We start from the raw sequence: 21,467 nt of genomic DNA on the forward strand, positions 1-21,467 counted from the left end.
TGCAAAAAAGACTGAGAAAGTTGAGGAATGCTCATCAAACACTTATTTGGACAATCCCACAGGTGAACAGGCTAATTGGGAACAGGTGGGCGCCATGATTGGGTATAAAAGCAGCTTCCATGAAATGCTCAGTCATTCACCAACAAGGATGGGGCGAGGGTCACCACATTGTGAACAAATGCGTGAGCAAATTGTCCAACAGTTTAAGAACAACATTTCTCAACAAGCTATTGCAAGGAATTTAGGGCTGTCACTATTTAAGGTCTGTAATATCATCAAAAGGTACAGATAATCTGGAGAAATCACTGCACGTAACATTGAATGCCCGTGACTTTCGATCCCTCAGGCAGTACTGCATCAAAAAGTGACATCAGTGTGCAAAGGATATCACCACATGGGCTCAGCAACACTTCAGAAAACCACTGTCGGAATCTACAGTTCGTCACTACATCTGTAAATGCAAATTTAAACTCTACTATTCAAAGCGAAAGCCATTTATCAACAACACCCAAAAACGCTGCCAGCTTCGGTGTGCCCGAGCTTATCTAAGATGGATTGTTGTAAAGTGTAAAAGTGTTCTGTGGTCTGACGAGTCCACATTTCAAATTGTTTTCTCGGAAACTGTGGACATCGTGTCCTCCGGACCAAAGAGGAAAAGAACCATCCAGATTGTTATAGGCGCAACATTCAAAAGCCAGCATCTGTGAAGGTATGGGGGTGTATTAGTGCCCAAGGCATGGGTAACTTACACATATGTTGCCATCCAAGCAACGTTATCATAGACGCCCCTGCTTATTTCAGCAAGACAATGCCAAGCCACATGTCACAACAGTGTGGCTTCATAGTAAAAGAGTGCAGGTTTTAGACTAGCCTGCCTGTAGTCCAGACATGTCTCCCATTGAAAATGTGTGGTGCATTATGAAGCCTAAAATATCACAACGGAGACCCCCGGACTGTTGAACAACTTAAGCTGTACAAGCAAGAATGGGAGAAAATTCCACCTGAAAAGCTTCAAAAATTGGTCTTCTCAGTTCCCAAACGTTTACTGAGTGTTGTTAAATGGAAAGGCCATGTAACACGGTGGTAAAATTGGCCCTGCGCCAACTTTTTTGCAATGTATTGCTACCATTAAATTCTACGTTAATGATTTTTTGCAAAAAAAAATAAAGTTTCTCTGTTCAAACATTAAATATATTTTCTTTGCAGTTTATTCAATTCAATATAAGTTGAAAAGGATTTGCAAATCATTGTATTCTGTTTTTATTTACGAATTACACAACGTACCAACTTCACTGGTTTTGGGTTTTATATATATGTATATATATATATATATATATATATACATATATATATATATATATATATATATATATTCAGCTTGCGTCAGCGCCGGAAATAGTAAAATCAGCTGTTCACCTGCCGGGTTTTTCCAGTGTGTTATAAAGAAGTGATACATGGGGTAGTTCTTCATTTGCTGCCGCCTTGTTTTATCACAAATGACTGCCTTGGCACATGTCATTGTTGACTTTTGTGTGCACATTAAAACCAACCCAAAAAGCGTACTTTGGAGAAATGTTCACGGACTCTAGTAAATGACTTGCTAGCTTCCCGCCGCAGGCGAGCGATGATGGTCGTGGTTGAGGGAAGAACTGTTTGATGTTCGATGCTAGAAAACGCCCCGCGTGTTGCAACAGTCAACTTGCGGCCCGATGATTTTTTGAGCACATCATGCCATGCGCGTTAGCGAGACGGGCGGGTGTAGTGTGCAGCCGCACTCCGCAGGTGTAGCCACGGTGGGAGAGAGAAGCAAGGCGTGTTCAGGGGTTGAATTGCATGCCTGTTTGTGGGTCTGCTGATCACTGTCCGGGTGGGGGTGTCACTGATGTCATAATAATATATTTACATTTTTTCAGTAACACTTAAGTATGGGGAACATATTCATCATTAATTAGTTGCTTATTAAAGTAACATATACTTAATTTAGAGTTATTTGGACGCTATGGGCACATATAAGGGTTAGGGTTACTTGTCATGTCTGTGTGATCATGTTTTGTTTTAGTCATGTTCGGCTTTGTTTTTGGACTTTTTGTGCATTTTTGTTTTGTTTTGTCACCATAGCAACCATTAGTTTCACCTGTTCCACGTTTGGACTCATTGTGCACTCTTGTTTGTCACCATAGCAACCAATTAGTTTTCACCTGTCACGTCACGCACCTGTTTCACGTTTTGAGTCACGCACCTGTTTTCGTTAATCATGTCTATAGTATTTAAGTTCATTGTTTTCAGTTTGTCTTTCTGGTGACATCCCACATTTATGCTCTGCACATTCCTGACACTTTTTTCATGTCCATCGTTCATGCTGCTCCTTTTGTCCATGCCAAGTAAGTTTTGTTTATTAATACCACAGTTAGTGTTTTTGTTTAATTGTTCATAGTTTCTGCCTTTGTGCAAGTATTTGTTTTCATAGCCAAGTTGTTTCTCCGCCACAGTGCGCGCTTTTCGTTCGTTTTTTTTGATAAAATTAAATAAATCATGTACTTACATTCCCGTCTCGCCCGAGCCAACTTTCCGTTGCATCCCGGAAAAGCAAACACCCAGGACCATGTCGTCACAGTTACTAAAAAGCAATAATTCTGAGGCTATTGAGGGAAGACTCTTAGTTAATGGCTTACTGGTTATATAATAACTCCATGCAGTATAAAGCATTAATAAGTTTAATAATAATAATTAATAATGACTAATTAAGAGCCAATATGTTACTAATTTGCATGATAATAAGCAACTAATTAATGGTGAATATGTGTTCACCATACTAAAGTGTTACCTTTTTTTCTAATATTTTTGCGATCGACCGGTAGGGTCCCAAAGATTGACCGGTCGATCACAATAGACGGGTTGGCAACCCCTGCTTTACAATATATTCAATTTCAATGTTCTTTGCAGCTCTATATGACCGTTCCATTAAGTTTCTAGTCGGATTTGTGTTGTTTCTGGATTGCGGATTTACAACATAGTAAAAAATGTGTTCCTTTGGGGATTTTAAATACTTGCTCAATCTTTTCCCATCTGGAATTACAAACCCCGTTTCCATATGAGTTGGGAAATTGTGTTAGATGTAAATATAAACGGAATACAATGATTTGCAAATCATTTTCAACCCATATTCAGTTGAATATGCTACAAAGACAACATATTTGATGTTCAAACTGATAAACATTTATTTATTTTTTTGCAAATAATCATTAACTTTAGAATTTGATGCCAGCAACACGTGACAAAGAAGTTGGGAAAGGTGGCAATAAATACGGATAAAGTTGAGGAATGTTCATCAAACACTTATTTGGAACATCCCACAGGTGTGCAGGCTAATTGGGAACAGGTGGGTGCCATGATTGGGTATACAAGTAGATTCCATGAAATGCTCAGTCATTCACAAACAAGGATGGGGCGAGGGTCACCACTTTGTCAACAAATGCGTGAGCAAACTGTTGAACAGTTTAAGAAAAACCTTTCTTAACCAGCTATTGCAAGGAATTTAGGGATTTCACCATCTACGGTCCGTAATATCATCAAAGGGTTCAGAGAATCTGGAGAAATCACTGCACGTAAGCAGCTAAGCCCGTGACCTTCGATCCCTCAGGCTGTACAGCATCAACAAGCGACATCAGTGTGTAAAGGATATCACCACATGGGCTCAGGAACACTTCAGAAACCCACTGCCAGTAACTACAGTTGGTCGCTACATCTGTAAGTGCAAGTTAAAACTCTTCTATGCAAGGCGAAAACCGTTTATCAACAACACCCAGAAACGCCGTCGGCTTCGCTGGGCCTGAGCTCATCTAAGATGGAATGATACAAAGTGTAAAAGTGTTCTGTGGTCTGACGAGTCCACATTTCAAATTGTTTTTGGAAACTGTGGACGTTGTGTCCTCTGGACCAAAGAGGAAAAGAACCATCCGGATTGTTATAGGCACAAAGTTGAAAAGTCAGCATCTGTGATGGTATGGGGGTGTATTAGTGCCCAAGACATGGGTAACTCACACATCTGTGCCTTCACAGATGTGCCCAAGGCATGGGTAACTTGCACATCTGTGAAGGCACCATTAATGCTGAAAGGTACATACAGGTTTTGGAGCAACATATGTTGCCATCCAAGCAACGTTATCATGGACGCCCCTGCTTATTTCAGAAAGACAATGCCAAGCTACGTGTTACATCAACGTGGCTTCATAGTAAAAGAGTGTGGGTACTAGACTGGCCTGCCTGTAGTCCAGACCTGTCTCTCATTGAAAATGTGTGGCACAATATGAAGCGTAAAATACCACAAAGGAGACCCCCGGACTGTTGAACAACTTAAGCTGTACATCAAGCAAGAATGGGAAATAATTCCACCTGAGAAGCTTAGAAAATGTGTCTCCTCAGTTCCCAAACGTTTACTGAGTGTTGTTAAAAGGAAAGGCCATGTAACACATTGGTGAACATGCCCTTTCCCAACTACTTTGGCACGTGTTGCAGCCATGAAATTCAAAGTTAATTATTATTTGACAAAAAAAAATAAAGTTTATGAGTTTGAACATCAAATATCTTGTCTTTGTAGTGCATTCAATTGAATATGGGTTGAAAAGGATTTGCAAATCATTGTATTCCGTTTATATTTACACCAAACACAATTTCCCAGCTCATATGGAAACGGGGTTTGTACAATATGATTTGTCTCCTCTTAGACAGACCCTTACTGCTTTAAGCACCTCTTTTGGTGCAGGATTCATCTGAAGCCATTTAATATTCATCCTGGCCTTGGACCTTGCCAAGCTGTCTTTATCTACCGAGTGCAGACGCAGAGATGCTTGATGCACAGATTACCCTTACTTAAATAGTGTTTCTAATCAGCAAGGTTTTGTCCTAACAAAGAGAGGAAAAAACTGAGCCGTTCAATCACAGTCAAGTAGGTTTTCAAGATATATTTGAAAATAAATTACATGCGTTTGAGCGGGCAGCACGGTTAAAAAGTGTGTTCTGTTAACATGTTTGCCTTACAGTAAACTTGTACAATACTTGTACAATTTGCCATTAAAACATGTTTTCCGCAAATTAGAGCATGTGGTCCTGGGTTTGGATAATCCCATTCAACCTCTTTGGCGTATGTTGAGCTTGCATGTGCTTTGCACCGCCAACATTACCAGGCAGCTACAGCTAAAGCAACTGCCACGCTGTTGTAACACGTGACTTGGCATCGTCTTGCTGTAATAAGCAGGGGCGTCCATGATAACGTTGCTTGGATGGCAACATATGTTGCTCCAAAACCTGTATGTACCTTTCAGCATTAATGGTGCCTTCACAGATGTGCAAGTTACCCATGCCTTGGGCACTAATACACCCCCATACCATCCCAAATGCTGGCTTTTGAACTTTGCGCCTATAACGATCCGGATGGTTATTTTCCTCTTTGTTCCAGAGGACACGACGTCCACGGTTTCCAAAAACAATTTGAAATGTGGACTCGTCAGACCACAGAACACTTTTACACTTTGCATCAGTCCATCTTAGATAAGCTCGGGCCCAGCGAAGCCGGCGACGTTTCTGGGTGTTGTTGATAAATGGCTTTCGCTTTGCATAGTAGAGTTTTAACTTGCACTTACAGATGAAGCCACCAACTGTAGATACTGTCAGTGGTTTTCTGAAGTGTTCCTGAGCCCATGTGGTGATATCCTTTACACACTGATGTCGGTTTTTGATCCAGTACCGCCTAAGGGTTCGAAGGTCACTGGCATTCAATGTCGGTTTTCAGCCTTGCTGCTTACGTGCAGGGATTTATCCAGATTCTCTAAACCTTTTGATGATATTACGGACCGTAGATGGTGAAATTCCTTGCAATGGCTGGTTGAGAAATGTTGTTTTTAAACAATTTGCTCATGCATTTGTTCACAAAGTGGTGACCCTCGCCCCATCCTTGTTTGTGAATGACTGAGCATTTCAAGGAAGCTGCTTTTATACCCAATCATGGCACCCACCTGTTCCCAATTAGCCTGTTCACCTGTGGGATGTTCCAAATAAGTGTTTGATAAGCATTCCTCAACTTTCTCAGTCTTTTTTGCCACTTGTGCCAGCTTTTTTGAAACATGTTGCAGGCATCAAATTCCAAACGAGCTAATAATTGCAAAAAAATAACAACGTTTTCCAGTTCGAATGTTAAGTATCTTGTCTTTGCAGTCTATTCAATTGAATATAGGTTGAAAAGGATTTGCAAATCATTGTATCCTGTTTTTATTTACGAATTTGTGTGGTGTAAGTTCAAAACAAGACATTTAAGAGTCTAATAATAATTGTTCATTTAAAGAATGCAGAGTAGTCCGACCTAACGGGGCAAGTTGGGTAATTGAAAAGAAATTGCAAGATGAAATGAACAACCACAAGTAAACCATCCATCATGCTCTCAGTTTGACAGATTATACATCTTCCTACTTTCATGTCATCGTTTTGTGTACCTGAAAAAAAATAAAAATAATAATAATAATAATATATAAACTCATTAATAATCTCTAAAAGAATTGGCATGAGAGCCCAACTCCTGAAGTAAAGCAGAAGTCAATTTTTAGTAATATCTCTAATTAGGATCAAGTCTTTTTTTAGAATAACAATTGGGCACAGTGTTGCTATGTCTAGTTCCTACTAGTGTTGTAGCGATACCAATAATTTGGTTCCGGTACCGGTACTAAAATTATTTTGATACGTTTCGGTACTTTTCTAAATAAAGGGGACCACAAAAAAATTGCATTGTTGCCTTTATTTTAACAACAAATCTTAGAGTACATTATTCTTATTGCAATTTAGTCCTTAAATAAAAAGTTCGACTCCAGGTGTCGTTGAGGAGGGAGGGAGGTCAAAAGCGTCCGTCATTGAGGTGTCCTCGGGGATGTTTTCAGAACAGCCTGCTCCTGTTGTTGTAGCGTCAAGGCCATTTGAGGGAGTCAAATCGTAGATTAGGATTTTTGTTTTTCCGCGAGCAGACAATGATGATGATGTTCCTTCTTTTGAATTATTTTTCTTTCTCTGTTTTATGTCTTTACATTTCTTCCTTTTAGGGTTGTCCCGATACCAATATTTTGGTACCGGTACCAAAATATATTTCGATACTTTTCCGTACTTTTCTAAAAAACTGGGGACCACAAAAATTGAATTATTGGCTTTATTTTAACAACAAATGTTAGGGTACATTAAACATATGTTTCTTATTGAAAGTTTGTTAAAGTTAAATAAAATAGTGAACATTCAAGACAACTTGTCTTTTAGTAGTAAGTAAACAAACAAAGGCTCTTAATTAGTCTGCTGACATATGCAGTTACATATTGTGTCATTTATTATTCTATTATTTTGTCAACATTATTAAGGACAAGTGGTAGAAAATGAATTATTCATCTACTTGATTATTTATTGTTAATATCTGCTTACTTTCTCATTTAACATGTTCTGTCTACACTTCTGTTAAAATGTAATAATCACAAATTATTCTGATGTTTGATACTTTATAATAGTTTTGGACAATACCACAAATTTGGGTATCAATCTGATACCAGGTAGTTACAGGATCATACATTGGTCATAATCAAAGTCCTCATGTGTTTATAAACATAATATATATATTTTTTTAAACGAAAGAAGATGTTGTAATGCCGAAAAACATCGACGTAATCATAGTAGTATCGGCTAAATATGTGCCTTTACTTGGTATCATTACAGTGGATGTCAGGTGTAGATCCACCAATGGCGTTTGTTTCCATTTTGATGCCGGTGAGCTACGGTGTGTAGTGAAGCATGTTTAGCTATTCCTCGTCCTGCAGGGATGATACTTGTAAGAAACTTACTTTATTTGTCGCCATGGAGACCAGGATTCGTGATTTAGAAGTCGCTAAAACACTGCAGACCATAGACATCTTATAAGTAGACGCAGCATCGAGCGCTACTGCCTACTGGCGCTGACGAGACGCGGGGCCGCCATCTTGGAGTGGTGATTTGGCAGGAGCAATGAACTGTCAGCGCGTTTAATTCATTTTACCTCGCTGAATACCACTGATTTTCACACGTTTTTTTGTCATACGTGTAGCTATGATAAAGGACACATGTTTTATTATTCATAGTTTGCTTAACAATAATATAATATTCTTATATACGAAAGGGACCAGACGTCCGAGATCAAAACTGGGAATGTAATCCCAGAGAAGGGGGAAAAAAACGGTCAGCTATTTTTAAGTTGAAGAAACAATATGATTAAGTTATATATACATGCGTATGTCATACATAAACAATGTATGAATACATTAGATATCTATATATCTTAGGGACCTATAGACTGTATATTATATATATTTTATTCTGTCTTGACACTTTGTATTGATATTTTGTAATACATTCTTCCCTTAAATGATTTATATGTTTTTTTAATGTATGTCACTTTGGATAAAAGCGTCTGCCAAATACTTAAACATAAATATAAATAAAAACCTGAAAGTCTTTATATCAGCTAAAACCAGCAATCTGTTTCACTGGATTCAGAATAAAACCAAATTATGTCTTACCCAACAATGTTAGTATTTGAATATTGTTACTTGAAGACTTATTCCTGGTTACAGTTATACTGTTAAAGGGGAACGTTATCACAATTTCAGAATGGTTAAAACCATTAAAAATCAGTTCCCAGTGGCTTATTTTATTTTTCGAAGTTTTTTTCAAAATTTTACCCATCACGCAATATCCCTAAAAAAAGCTTCAAAGTGCCTGATTTTAACCATCGTTATATACACCCGTCCATTTTCCTGTGACGTCACATAGTGATGCCAACACAAACAAACATGGCGCATAGAACAGCAAGCTATAGCGACATTAGCTCGGATTCAGACTCGGATTTCAGAGGCTTAAGCGATTCAACAGATTACGCATGTATTGAAACGGATGGTTGTAGTGTGGAGGCAGGTAGCGAAAACGAAATTGAAGAAGAAACTGAAGCTATTGAGCCATATCGGTTTGAACCGTATGCAAGCGAAACCGACGAAAACGACACGACAGCCAGCAACACGGGAGAAAGCGAGGACGAATTCGGCGATCGCCTTCTAACCAACGATTGGTATGTGTTTGTTTGGCATTAAAGGAAACTAACAATTATGAACTAGGTTTACAGCATATGAAATACATTTGGCAACAACATGCACTTTGAGAGTGCAGACAGCCCAATTTTCATCAATTAATATATTCTGTAGACATACCCTCATCTGCTCTCTTTTCCTGAAAGAGAGCAGTTTTGGAGTTGATGTCAGCAGGCCAGGGAAGCTAGGGTCGATATTCTTCTCTTGATCATCTTCGGTGGCATGAGGGACGGTGTGAGCCAAGACATCCAGGGGGTTTAGCTCGCTCGTCTGCGGGAACAAACTGCCGCCATTGCTTGCCGTGCTACCGAGGTCCTTTGTCCCTGAATTGCTCACACGCTCCGGCTGATTCAATGGGGGTCTGGCGGCAGATTTCTTTGACTTTATCGTTGGAAAAGCATCTGCTTTGAGTGTCGCAGGATATCCACACATTCTTGCCATCTCTGTCGTAGCATAGCTTTCATCAGTAAAATGTGCGGAACAAACGTCCAATTTCTTGCCACTTTCGCATCTTTGGGCCACTGGTGCAACTTGAATCCGTCCCTGTTCGTGTTGTTACACCCTCCGACAACACACCGACGAGGCATGATGTCTCCAAGGTACGGAAAACAGTCGAAAAAACGGAAAATAACAGAGCTGATTTGACTCGGTGTTTGAGAAAATGGCGGATTGCTTCCCGATGTGACGTCACGTTTAATTCGCCAAAATTCACCCATTTAGAGTTCGGAAATCGGTTAAAAAAATATATGGTCTTTTTTCTGCAACATCAAGGTATATATTGACGCTTATATAGGTCTGGTGATAATGTTCCCCTTTAAGAAAGTATTGTCTTATACTTTTCCTAAAATGAGAATGCATCATAATCAGGGGCGGCTGTTGAATTTTGTTTTAGATGGGGCTGAAAGTTTGAAAACCAAACCCCTGTAGGAGGGTCATCCTCACCCAGAAGATATCTTTGTGATTTTCACATCCAAATTAAGCATTCTGGTGCATTCTGATAAAATAATTTCATTATTTCATTGACAAGCAATTATATTATGGTCATACTCTTATTTGCTGTCGGCTACAATTTCAGTACTATTGAATATCGTTGCTTCTTCTCAACTCTGTGGTAATATTCTTTTCAAAAAATACAACCAACAGTACGTTAATGTTAAATCTTACTTGTGAAAAGTAATCTCCCAAATCCAGAAGTGGGTAGTAACGCGCTACATTTACTCCGTTACATCTACTTGAGTAACTTTTGGGATAAATTGTACTTCTAAGAGTAGTTTTAATGCAACGTACTCTTACTTTTACTTGAGTATATTTATAGAGAAGAAACGCTACTTTTACTCCGCTACTTTTATCTACATTCAGCCCGCTACTCACTACTAATTTTTATCGATTTGTGAATGCACGCTTTGTTTGTTTTGGTCTGTCAGACAGACCTTCATAGTGCCTGCGTTTCACCAAATGCAGTCACTGGTGACGTTCACTCCGTTTCACCAATCAGATGCAGTCACTGGTGACGCTGGACCAATCAAACAGAGCCAGGGGTCACATGACCTGATTTAAACAAGTTGAAAAACTTATTCGGGTGTTACCATTTAGTGGTCAATTGTACGGAATATGTACTGTACTGTGCAATCTACTAATTAAAGTTCCAATCAATCAATCAAAACTGTGAAGGAAAAAAGACCATTTTTTATTTCAACCGTACATCCCGTCAAAAGCCTAAAGACTGACTGCACAGTTCCTGTCTTCACAATAAAAGTGCCGCTCCATTGCGCCTGCGCTTTCAAAATAAGAGTCTCCGAAAGCATGCGCAAACAAGCTAGCAAGCTACGGAGTTTGCCGCCAATGTATTTCTTGTAAAGTGTATAAAAAGGAATATGGAAGCTGGACAAATAAGATGCCAAAAACCAACCACTTTCATGTGGTATTAGACAGAAAGGAGTAACTTTTTTTCTCCTCCATTTGAAAATGTGGACGTTATCAGCACTACTGTATGTATATATATATATATATATATATATATATATATATATAATGTATGTGTATATATATATATATATATGTGTGTGTGTGTATATATATATATATATATATATATATATATATATATATATATATATATATATATATATATATATATATATATATATATATGTATATATGATATGTGTGTGTATGTTACTCATCAGTTACTCAGTACTTGAGTAGTTTTTTCACAAAATACTTTTTACTTTTACTCAAGTAAATATTTGGGTGACTACTCCTTACTTTTACTTGAGTAATAAATCTCTAAAGTAACAGTACTCTTACTTGAGTACAATTTCTGGCTACTCTACCCCACCTCTGCCCGAATCCAATTTTTCAACAGTCCGCTCATTTAAGCAGGAAAACGCTGTCTACCTGTCAACTAACTGTCAGTTTAGGCTGCTCGCCGGCTCCTCATCACCACTTCAAGATGGCGGACGAATTTCTCGCGTCACAGCAGCCAATGCTGCGTCTACTTAAAAGATGTCTATGCTGCCGACGGATGATGGACGTTAGCCGCTAGCTAGCTAGCCATGTCTTAAAACACCTCTTCCTGAGGGCGTTTCAGTGTTATAACGTCACCTTTATTGTTAGTTTTTAAACCAAAATGTGTCCGTTTTCCCTTTTCTGTCTACACACCGTGTCTACTTGTAAGTACTCCGTGATTGTGCGCTGCCGAACATGCTCGTCTGCTCCTAAACCAGCAATGGTACGGGACCGGTACGTTTCAGACACGGTATAGAACCGAAAATGATTCATTAGTATCACGGTACTATACTAATACGGGTATACCGTACAACCCTAGTTCCTACACATTAAAACCTAGACAATCCGGAAGGGACACACCAGCTCAGACATACAAACAAACACACAAGTCACACGTCCCCGCAGCTGCAAACAGTGAAGTAAAGTTAGTCTTCCTGCAAATAATTTTCCATTGCCCAGAATATCACACAGCCCCCCCATGGGTGGAGGCCAGCCGCCAATCAATTCCCCACCAATAACAGTGACCCCCTGAGAACAATACAAAACAGAAAACAGCTAATTAAGCCCTGCCTCGTGTCCGTCCTTCCTTATAACGAGCCACCATATATTTACTATACTTTCTCATGTCTGGGGAGGGTTGACATGTATTGGTCTTCCTGGAAATGCGATGCATTTGAGAGAAAGGGATCGAAACATTGCCCCGATATGCTCCTGACTCTTGGACATGAAAGGGACAACGCAGTTGAAGAATGAAACACTCGTTATTTTGTTGCAGACCTCAACACGTTGTCTAAATATTCCACACATTCCCAACAATATGGTGTTTCTGAAAGCCTGAGGCTTCATTTCTCAGAAAGCATCCTGAGTGGCTGATCACAAGAACACGCCAGAACAAACACGGCATCGTTATGGCAAGTGAAGCCTGCTTCAGCGGGGGGGCTTGATACAACTTCTATTCCACGGTTTTGAGAGCGCTTGAGCTTTGTGCATCTGCAGGAGGTCGCGAGATGGACGGTGATTAGAGAAGGTGGAGTAGTAACTACGTGTTGTCCGTCAGAGCCCAGGTATTTCAGATCCACCAGCTTGCGGGTACAGTCCTCTGCTGAATCTAACAAATCATAAAGGCAACCCTAGGGAAAAGCTAAAGGGGTACTACTCACCAAACATAACAATGCCCTTATGTTAGTGGTTCTTAACCTGGGTTCGATCGAACCCTAAGGGTTCGGTGACTCGGCCTCACGGAGGAAAATACATATCCAACTTATCGTGTAAATAAAAACTTCTGTTACGGCGGGGTTTACGCTTGCTGCGCGGTTGTTCTCCCAAGATGCAAAAATGGACGGCTCCGGACGAAGGAGTTTGGGGGAACGACGCGTCCTGACGGCGAAACAAAGCCTTTCTGGCTGGCTTCCGTCTTCACCAGCACGTCTCCATCTCCTTGTGGTCAGTTGCGGGAAAACTGACGGCTGGCTTCATTCTGTCATGCAGGGTTTAGCAGCTCACTACGGTTTGTTCTCCCAATGCAAACTGACGGCTCCGGACAAGGCGTGAAGGTAGGCTTTGATTTCCATCCATCCATCCATTTTCTACCGCTTATTCCCTTTGGGGTCGCGGGGGGCGCTGGAGCCTATCTCAGCTACAATCATTAAACATAAATCACCGAACTACCAAAAAGCAGGCAAACAACAAAAAAGGCAAGCGTGCCTAAAACACTTGAAGCTAAGACTTAGCGTAGACTAGGACATGGAATCAACAAAACGTACGTGGCATAGGTGTGACATAAACAATGAAGCCAGGCCGACTGACTAGCAAAGACAAGCTTAAATAATGCCTCTGATTAGTGCTCGGGAAGCAGGTGAGCGGGCGAGGACTAATCAGAGACAGGTGAACACAATGAGTCACCATGGTGACAAAACAAACAAGGAAGCCCAAACAGGAACCAAAGAAGTCCAAAACTAACAGAACATAACTAAACAAAACATGATCTCGACCAGTGTTTTTCAACCTTTTTTTAGCCAAGGCACATTTTCTGGGTGTTGTTGATAAATGGCTTTCGCTTTGCATAGGAGAGTTTTAACTTGCACTTACAGATGTAGCGACCAACTGTAGTTACTGACAGTGGGTTTCTGAAGTGTTCCTGAGCCCATGTAGTGATATCCTTTACACACTGATGTCGCTTGTTGATGCAGTACAGCCTGAGGGATCGGAGGTCACGGGCTTAGCTGCTTACGTGCAGTGATTTCTCCAGATTCTCTGAACCCTTTGATGATATTACGGACCGTAAATGGTGAAATCCCTAAATTCCTTGCAATAGCTGGTTGAGAAAGGTTTTTCTTAAACTGTTCAACAATTTGCTCACACATTTGTTGACAAAGTGGTGACCCTCGCCCCATCCTTGTTTGTGAATGACTGAGCATTTCATGGAATCTACTTTTATACCCAATCATGGCACCCACCTGTTCCCAATTTGCCTGTTCACCTGTGGGATGTTCCAAATAAGTGTTTGATGAGCATTCCTCAACTTTATCAGTATTTATTGCCACCTTTCCCAACTTCTTTGTCACGTGTTGCTGGCATCAGATTCTAAATGTAATGATTATTTGCAAAAAAAAGAAAAATGTTTATGAGTTTGAACATCAAATATGTTGTCTTTGTAGCATATTCAATTGAAAATGGGTTGAAAAGGATTTGCAAATCATTGTATTACATTTTCCCAACTCATATGGAAACGGGGTTTGTACATGCATTCATACAATATATTACTTGTATTTATCGTCACATAAAAAAACACTAATTTTCAAAGCGTGGCGAGTAGTATTTTATTTTGTAGTAGGTCAACTTCCTTTGTTTTCACTTTATCGCACTGTGCATGCAAGTGACATAGAGGCCACACAGGGGCCAGTGCGTGTTTGCACAAGAGTCTGATAAAAATCACATTTTACTTGCGGTGTAAACAGTCAGATGAAAAAAGTCTGATTTGGCCTGCAGTGTAAACATAGTCATTGATGGGTTTTTTTATTTATTTTTTTGTAATTCAGTGAACAAAGAAAGAAACCAATACAATATCCCTCACATGCTATTGTGCTTGGTAAATATAGAATGCTATACATGCATAATAGCAACAACACACTTAATTATCCAGCTCTAATAAGCCATGTTAATATTAATTGAAGAAGTCACTACCTTGATTGTGCATACATGCACATGTACAGTATATTGAATGTGACCTACATACATTATTGTTTGGTCCAGCCTCAATGTCATTTGTGGAAAATGCCCCAAGGGAGCAAAAACCGCAGACCTTCCATGGTGTGAAATTATTACCCCTGGTTAATAGAAAAAAAAACACCATACGGTTTTTATTTGTATCCCAGCACAAGTAATCATCAGAATGTCAAAACAAATGTAATAACAACATTGTTCAAAGTTACGGGATCCTGAGACATTTGGACAGCCCACCCAATCGTAGGCAGCTACTGCAATTAGAAGAAAAGCAATATGTCATACGGCATTTTTCGGACTATAAGGCGCACTTAAAATCATTTCATTTTCTCAAATATCGACAGTATGCCTTATAACACGGTGTGCCTAATGTACGGAATAATTATGGTTGTGCTTACCGACCTCGAAGCGATTTTATTTGGCACATGGTGTAATGATAAGTGTGACCAGTAGATGGCAGTCAGATGTTAAAAGAAAAAGTAAGCAGATATAAACAGTAAATTAACAAGTGAATTAATAATAAATTTTTACAGTTTGTCCCTCATAATTTTGACAAAATAATAGTATGATAAAAGACGCAATATGTTACTGCATATGTCCGCAGCTAAATTAGTAGCCTTTGTTTGCTTACTTACTAATACAAGAAAAGTTGTCTTGTATGTTCACTATTTTGTTTAAAGACAAACTTGCAATACGAAAGATATGTTTAATGTACCATAACATTTGTTGTTAAAATAAAGACAATAATGCCATTTTTGTGGTGCCCATTTATTTAGAAAAGTACCGAAAAGTATCGAAATACATTTTGGTACCGGTACCAAAATATTGGTAACCCTAAAAGGAAGAAGTGTAAAGAAATAAAACCGAGAAAGAAAAAACAATTCAAAAGAAGGAACATCATCATCTCGCAGAAAAACACAAATCCTAATCTACGATTTGACTCCCTCAAATGGCCTTGACGCTACAACAACAGGAGCAGGCTGTTCTGAAAACATCCCCGAGGACACCTCAATGACGGACGCTTTTGACCTCCCTTCCTCCTCAACGACACCTGGAGTCGAACTTTCGCTTGCATGCAGAACGGCCCCAGGCCTATGAACATGAACACTTCATCAACACACCCAAGACAATGGGCTTATACACACACACCTCCCTCCCCCACCCCACGCCTTCACCACCGCTTGATTCCCCTTTCGGGGTGATGGACGGCTGGCAGCGCTTCATAGCAGCAGTCGACCTCCAGGGTCTCAACTCTCCCACCCCCTCTGTTGCGAGTTATCGTGATTAAATGTAACATGTTTATGTGTGCATGGCATGGAGGTTTTTTCCCACTCCAGACTAGATTAGGAGCCCAGTCTAGATTGTATTTTTTACTCATCTTCTCCCCCAGCGTTTTACCTTTTCCCCACCTTTTACAGGGCGCCTCGTGGCCACCCGTCAGCGTTCCTGTTCTGTAACCATATACACTGTTTGTTTGTCTAATCTTGAACGGTTTTGTGCTGAAAACATAGTTTTGTTGTACTTGTGCAATGACAATAAAGACCTATCCTTATCCCTATCCTTGTCAACAAAACTTCTGAAGCTTCTGTTTCTTCATGCTCTTAACTATCGGTCGAGCTGCACACTCTTGTCTCGAAACAAGTAGTAAGGGCATAACGATTAATTTATTGACTATTCAGTGTGAAAGCCATTGTGTTTACTTTCTAGTGAAGTAAATGCAGTCTCAAAAGGAATATAACCTACGTAGGCACTTTCTGACGTAATGTCCACATTTCAATGGCCCCCGAGCCTTCAGGCTCTTGAAACTGCGGCCCTCTTCAATATGTAGTCGAATATCCCTGGATTACTCGATTACTAAAATACTGGGATGATTTATTTTATCACAGACACACACACACAGACCATGTTCAATGCCACGTGTTTTTTTATTGTAATCATCATTACTATTACAATCTTCAATGCGTTGTTTTGCTTCAAAGAAACGTCCTATTTTAATTTTTTATTTTTTTTAAAGTGAAATGTCCGGGGAGGACTGTTGCGGGGTGACTCGTTTCTAAATGGAAATGAATAAAGATCGATTGGTAAAGATCAATGATCGTGATCAATTTCAGGTCGGTCGTGGTGAGCAGCAGTTAGCATATTTACTCGATCAAACACGATAGAAATAACTGTGAAAAGAGCCAATCAGAGTCAACTTCTGCTTCAGTTCAGGTTGTTAGTTGCGGCTACCGTGGTCAAAGATACAAGTATTACTATGGTGTGTGTATAAGGACGGCAAAATTAGCATTGGCAGACATATTATCTGGCGTTTTGTTTCACAATATTATGCAAAACCAACTTTTCTTACCTTCTGGTACCTGCTGATCTGTATTTTGGATCTGCATAAATCCTGAAAATTTGCGCACGTCCGCCACTGTAGTCCGTGATGATTATGTAGTCGATAAGCTTCTTTTTCTCTATCTTCTTATGAGGCATTCATCCTCCGCTGTTGACATTTCTAATACAAAGTAGTGTAAAGTTAGTTCTAACTTATATCTCCCATGAAAGCACTAAAACATACCGGTGTAATGAGTTTACATTATTCACCCAAAGAACTTTAGTTATTAGAGAGTTCTGGTCGGACGGTTTTTCACACAACACATTTCCAGCGTTGTTGCACTCGTGAGCCACGGATGAGGAGATGCTGCTCTGTTATTGATTTAAGTAAAGTCTGAATGTCATTAAAACAGTTAGCTCCATCTTTTGACACTTCTTCCACTCCCGTCCTTGCACGCTACACAGCTACAACAAAGATGACGGGGAGAAGACGCTGTCGAAGATGAGCCACGTAACTAAGACCGCCCACAAAACGGCGCATCTATGCAACATTTTGACCAAAAAAACACCATGACATGTTATGTAAACCAGTGTTTTTCAACCACTGTGCCGTGGCACACTAGTGTGCCGTGAGATACACCTATTTGGATTAAACATATTTTTTGCAAACCAGTAATTATAGTCTGCAAATGATGTGTTGTTGTTGAGTGTCTGTGCTGTCTAGAGCTCGGCAGAGTAACCGTGTAATACTCTTCCATATCAGTAGGTGGCAGCAGGTAGCTAATTGCTTTGTAGAGGTCGGAAACAGCGGGATGTAGAGTGCAGGTAAAAAGGTGTCTAATGCTTAAACCAAAAACTAAACAAAAGATGAGTGCCCCTAAGAAAAGACATTGACGCTTAGGGAAGGCTATGCAGAACGAAACTAAAACTGAACTGGCTACAAAGTAAACAAAAACAGAATGCTGGACGACAGCAAAGACTTACTGTGGAGCAAAGACGGCGTCCACAAAGTACATCCGAACATGACATGACAATCAACAATGTTCCCACAAAGAAGGATAAAAACAACTGAAATATTCTTGATTGCTAAAACAAAGTAGATGCGGGAAATATCGCATGAAACTGCTACGGGAAAATACCAAAAAAACGAGAAAAAGTCACCAAAATAGGAGCGCAAGACAAGAACTAAAACACTACACACAGGAAAACAGCAAAACAACTCAAAATAAGTCAGGGCGTGATGTGACAGGTGGTGACAGTACACCTACTTTGAGACAAGAGCTATAGTGATGCATGCTTGGTTATGGCTTAAAGTCATATCCAACAATTGCGACAACGACTTTTTACTGTCAACTGAGTTTCGTTTTTTAATGATTTATGCTGGTGGTGTGCCTCCGGATTTTTTCAACGCAAAAAATGTGCCTTGGCTCAAAAAAGTTGAAAAACACTGCTTATAATTTGTCATAGAGAAATGCAAACATGTGTGCTTACGGACTGTATCCCTGCAGACTGTATTGATATATATTGATATATAATGTAGGAACCAGAATATTAATAACAGAAAGAAACAACCCTTTTGTGTGAATGAGTGTATGGGGGAGGGAGGTTTTTTGGGTTGGTGCACAAATTGTAAGTGAATCTTGTGTTTTTTATGTTGATTTAATAAAAAAAACAAATATATATATATATATATATATATATATATATATATATATATATATATATATATATATATATGTATGTGTGGGAAAAAAATCACAAGGCTATTTCATCTCTACAGGCCTGTTTCATGAGGGGGGGTTCCCTCAATCATCAGGAGATTTTAATGGGAGCATTCACATACCATGGTTTATATAGGGCACAGAGTGGGTGGGTACAGGCTGGCGTAGGGGCGTGGTGATTGGCTCATGTGTTACCTAGGAGGTGTTTCCGTCTGTGGCGGCATGCTGTTACAATTTCGCTGCGCTTGTTGAGGGATGACAGGTCTGGACGGTAAATAATAAACAGTTTCTCTTTCAAGCATAGGTTGCATCTTTTATTACCACTATTGTAAGGTGTGCTGGATGCAAGAATTTGCCATGTTATTGAATATTCAACATTATTGTCTTTGAGGTCCCAAATGTGTTTGCTGAGTTCTGTGGTATTCCGCAGGTTTTGGTTCCTGAAAGAAGCCTTGTGATTGTTCCATCTGGTTTTGAACTCTCCCTCGGTTAATCCTACATAAGTGTCGGGGAGTTCAAAACCAGATGGAACAATCACAAGGCTTATATATATATATATATATATATATATGTATATATATATTTTTTTAAATATAATATATATATATATATATGTATATATATATATATATATATATATATATATATATATATATATATATATATATATGTATATATATATATATATATATATATATGTATACATATATATATATATATATATATATATATATATATATATATATATATATATATATATATTTTTTTTTTTTTTTTTTTTTTTTTTTTATTAAATCAACATAAAAAACACAAGATACACTTACAATTTGTGCACCAACCCAAAAAACCTCCCTCTCCCATTTACACTCATTCACACAAAAGGGTTGTTTCTTTCTGTTATTAATATTCTGGTTCCTACATTATATATCAATATATATCAATACAGTCTGCAAAATAAATTTAAAAAAAATAATATATATATATATATATATATATATATATATATATATATATATATATATATATATATATATATATATATATACACATATTTATTTATTTATTTTTTAAATTTATTTATTTATTTTTTTTATTTCTTGTGCGGCCCGGTACCAATCGATCGTACCGGTACAGGGGTGCGGCCCGGTGGTTGGGGATCACTGCTGTAGACCACAAGGAAATGTTTTAAATTTAGAAAAAAAATCAGAATATGACCCTTTTAATGTGCCTTATAATCCGGTGAGCCTTTTGTATGAAAAAAGACCTGAATAGACCCGCTCATCGGCAATGCTCCTTATAATCCGGTGCTCCCTATGGTCCAGAAAACACGGTAATCAGGTCAAAAACACATGATGGGTTAAAAAAAAAAAAATGTGAGCCATGCTGTAAATGCAGAGATCTCACATCAATCAAGATCACACACAGCTATAACATAAAACACGTCTATCTTCATTAAAAAAAAAAAATCCCATAGTAGAGATTCATCTGACTGCCAAGGACATCTGAGAGAAAGTACTTTGTTCTTTGTCAGAGGCAGTTTCCAGTTAATAACAGGGCTGGATGCTTAGAAACACACAGCAGGTAATTCACATTCACACTTAAAATTGACCTAACATGCAGGCAGGCCACAACACCCAAAGGCAATACATTAAAGTACAGGGTTGAGGCAATCTTTCAATTTGCAGCTTCTTAACAGCCTGTTAACCCTAAAATGCATAGTCCCGATAGCTCTAATAATCGGATCATTAGAACGTCACAGAAAGGAACAATCACAATATGAGCATTTGTTTATTCATACAATCTTGTATCAGCTTTATTCTATCCTGATGGCAAAGGAGAAACGATTAGATTGAGCATGGTAACCGAGTCGTGCTTCAAAGCAGTAGCGGTTCACTGTCTTGGACTTTCTTCAATTTCCATATTGGACCATTTCTGTGTATACACACTTGTATGGTTGTACGGTATACCCGTATTAGTATAGTACCAAGCTACTAATGAATCATATTCGGTACTGTCGGAGGCAGATATTTACATATATCCTTATTTAAGTGTTACTTCTTTATTTTCATAATCATATTACAAAACAGCTAGTGTTTTTCTTCCAATTGTGGTCTTTTGGTTGTGCTAACCTTGACTATGGAATGTAAGGAGGAGAGATACTCCTTCTTTTATAAATGGGTTGTACTTGTATAGCGCTTTTCTACCTTCAAGGTACTCAAAGCGCTTTGACACTACTTCCATATTTACCCATTCACACACACATTCACACGCTGATGGAGGGAGCTGCCATGCAAGGCGCTAACCAGCACCCATCAGGAGCAAGGGTGAAGTGTCTTGCTCAGGACACAACGGACATGACGAGGTTGGTACTAGGTGGGGATTGAACCAGGGACCCTCGGGTCGCGCACGGCCACTCTTCCACTGCGCCACGCCGTCCCTATCTCTTCTTCTGTCCAGCTGCGGAGGACAATGGGCATGTGTTTGGGCTGGAAAGACAAGACAGCGAGGGTGGGAGGGAGAGAGACTTTATAGAATAGAAGGTTTCCATATTTTAGATCAGACC

At 39.2% G+C, this 21,467-nt stretch overlaps 1 protein-coding gene across 1 annotated transcript in view; it reads right to left on the bottom strand.

The window, feature by feature from the left end:
• Positions 1 to 21,467, bottom strand: part of LOC133616381 (BMP/retinoic acid-inducible neural-specific protein 3-like) — a 290,364-nt gene that overhangs the window by 161,459 nt on the left and 107,438 nt on the right. The window lies entirely within an intron of this gene.

This window comes from Nerophis lumbriciformis, linkage group LG14 (assembly GCF_033978685.3).
Source record: "Nerophis lumbriciformis linkage group LG14, RoL_Nlum_v2.1, whole genome shotgun sequence".
Classification (NCBI taxonomy): domain Eukaryota; kingdom Metazoa; phylum Chordata; class Actinopteri; order Syngnathiformes; family Syngnathidae; genus Nerophis; species Nerophis lumbriciformis.